Here is a 3,185-nt window from a genome sequence, read left to right as displayed (position 1 = left end):
CCCTCACTGGTCTGATCCAGCAGGGCTCTTCTGAGGTTCTTATGAAGGCCTCGGCCTCTGTGACCTGTTGTTGGTGGTCTAGAGGAATTGGTTGGCCACTGTGTGATGTCAAATGATTGGCACAGTCATAAGACAATACAAAAAAAGTTGATGCTTAAAAAATTAAAGAATCAAAAATATGAAAAGTGAACAATAATAATATACACAATAATAGAAAAATAGAAAATTGTGACGGTGATCTCCAAAATGTCTTGCCGTTTCAAAGGTAGATTTTCTTCTGAACAAAGATGTGAGACAAAGACTGTCTCTCAGTAATTCATTGGTGACGTTTCAAAGATATCAAAGAAGATTTTCAATATTCATAACAGCTGTAATGTCTAGTAGAACCTGCCATGGGCTAAGATGATTGTAGTGTTTCAGAGGAACTGGTTGGCCAATGTGTGAGACAAGATGCTGGACTGGATGGACCCTCACTGGTCTGATCCAGCAGGGCTCTTCTGATGTTCTCAGGGGAAGGCCTCAGCCTCTGTGCCCTGTTGTTGGCTGTCTGGAGGAACTGGTTGGCCCATGTGTGAAGCAGGATGCTGGACTAGAGGGACCCTCACTGCTCTGATCCAGGAGGGCTCTTCTGGTGTTCTTATCAGGGGAAGGCCTCGGCCTCTCTACCCTGTTGTTGGCCCTCCAGAGGAACTGGTTGGCCACTCTGTGAGAAAGGATGCTGGACTAGAGGGACCCTCACTGGTCTGATTCAGTAAAGTACAGCAAAATCAGGATTCTCAGCGTGTGTAACTGACAAATGAAGAGAACACCAAGACCACTTCATAGCCCGGGCTATGCCAAACAAGCCAATTTAAGTGTGTGCACTATTGTGTGTATCGATTTATCAGTGCCTGTGAGCACATCTTGTGAATTCCAAGCTGCTTGTTTGGCTGTGAAGTTTTTCTGTCATTGATTATGTTATTGGAGAGATAGATATTGCATTACAAAAGACTTAGAGATGTGGTTAGCATTGGCTTCTTAGAGTTCTGTTCGTTTGTCAGTTATACACGCTGGGCATCCCGATTTTGCTGTATTTTACTGAATCAGAGACCATCAATCCATCAAGGTCAGTGTTGTCTACTCAGACTCACAGCAGCACTCCAGGGTCACAGGTGGAAGTCTTTCACCTCACCTCCTGCCTGGGCCTTTTTACTGGAGATGCCGGGGATCGAACCTGGGGCCTTCTGCATGCCAAGCAGAGGCTCTTCCAATGAGCCACAGCCCCTCCCTATAATAAAGCCTGGTCCCTCAGATTCAGTATTGTCTACTCAGACTGGCAGCCGCTCTCCAGGGTCTCAGTTGAGGTCTTTCACATTACGTCCTGCCTGGTCCTTTTAACCTGGATTGAACCCGGGACTTTCTGCATGCCAAGCAGAGGCTTTTCTGCTGAGCCGCAGCCCTACCCCAAAGACTGGCTTTCCACTCTGGATTGTGTTCTGTTCCTTTGGACCTGCCCAGTGTTTCATTGGCTTTCAGCCCAGCTGGAAAAATCATGGCTGGCTTTTTAAATCCATCATTTTTTGCATATTTGTGCTTTAGAATGAAAGCTGTCTGTACCTGAATGGGCGTTGTAGGATCCAGCTCGTCACAACCAGGAGCGGCATCACATGAGATGAAGACACGTTCCAGCCTGCCCCTAGAGCAGTGGTGGCGAACCTTTTAGAGACCGAGTGCCCAAACTGCGACCCAAAACCCACTTATTGATCGCAAAGTGCCAACACAGCAATTTAACCTGAATGCTGAGGTTTTACTTTAGAAAAAACAACTCATACATTAAATTAAGACGATCCAAACAAAGTAAGGAAAGCAATCCCAAATGCTTTCATTTACTTAAAATTATTTGGCAGAGAATTTGACACTTTAATGATGGTCTGGGCCTGGCTGGGGCGATGGCACACGTGCCCACAGAGAGGGCTCTGAGTGCCACCTCTGGCACCCGTGCCATAGGTTCGTCACCACTGCCCCAGAGGGAACCACTCCCAACTTTCAAGGGTGTGTGTGTGCCTTCTATATGTGTGCATTGCCACCTTCATCATGGGAACAGATGGTTATAGAGTCTAATGCATTATCTGACACTCTGTGGCAAATGCAAAGAAACTGGAAGCACTGTTTTTGTAGCAAATTTGATTTTTTTTAAAAAAAAAGTTCATTAAAAAAAAAGAGCATAATCCTATCTGTTACAGAGGCTGCATGAAATGCTCAAGTTAACAAGGCCGGGCCGGGCTGCCGCGTGGTTCAAGAATCCTTGAAAAGCCAGTCCGCGTGCATTCGCCGCATTGATCTCTGGATTATACTTGTCCCTGCAAGACGCATTTCTCGATAATTGTTTCTTACCAAAAGGAACAACACCTGTGATATCTGTCAATACAACTTTGTGGCGTGTGTGTGGGTGTGTGTGGAGCACGTGCCTAAGAGAGAGGTTTCTTGCCAGAGGCGATACCCCAAGCTGTTAAGTCGATGGAATCTACACAAACGGAGCATCGTATCGACTGCTGGATTAAGTTCCAGTCAATTAATTTTTTTTCCCTGGGCTCGATATTCCAGGATGGATGAGAGTGAGGCAGCACAGACGTGGGCGAGGGGGTGCTTTTGTTAGTCCGAGTTAAAAGTATTTGTATCGCAGGGATACTTTTAAGCCTTTCGACTGAATGGGGCACATGCCCAGCTGTGCGGCTCAATAAACTGGGGTGGAGGGGCTGTTGGTGATTTCTGCACCCTGCTGCACGCCCGGGATGGCTCCCCCCTCCGCCACGAGTCTCTTCAAAGGACCCGTTGTCGGAAAGCTGTGTACCGATTTCAGTGGAACCAACCTCCTTCCCCATGGAGAGATGTTCTGCCGTCCGAACGCAGTTATAGAAGAGATAAAATCACAACCCAGCAGCCTGAGTAGCCCTGAGTAGCCGCCTCTTACTACAGCATGGAAACTAAGCAGGGTCAGTAACGGTTAGTACTTGGATGGGAGACCACCTCTGCCTGAGACACTGGAGAGCCGCTCCCAGTCTGAGTAAGTCAGGTGTAATTTCCTGCCGGAGCACACAGGAGCGGAGCTCCGGCAGTAAAGAGCGCAGGGGTTGGGCCCATCCAACAAGCCCCACCCCCTGCTCTCAGCAGCCCTCAGTCAGAGCAAGAAGCAGCCAGGTAAGTTG

This window comes from Gekko japonicus, unplaced genomic scaffold, assembly GCF_001447785.1.
Source record: "Gekko japonicus isolate JY-2015 unplaced genomic scaffold, Gekko_japonicus_V1.1 scaffold1181, whole genome shotgun sequence".
In the NCBI taxonomy this organism is placed as follows: Eukaryota; Metazoa; Chordata; class Lepidosauria; order Squamata; family Gekkonidae; genus Gekko; species Gekko japonicus.
The sequence above is the reverse complement of the archived record's forward strand: the minus strand, read 5'-3'. Positions refer to the sequence as shown.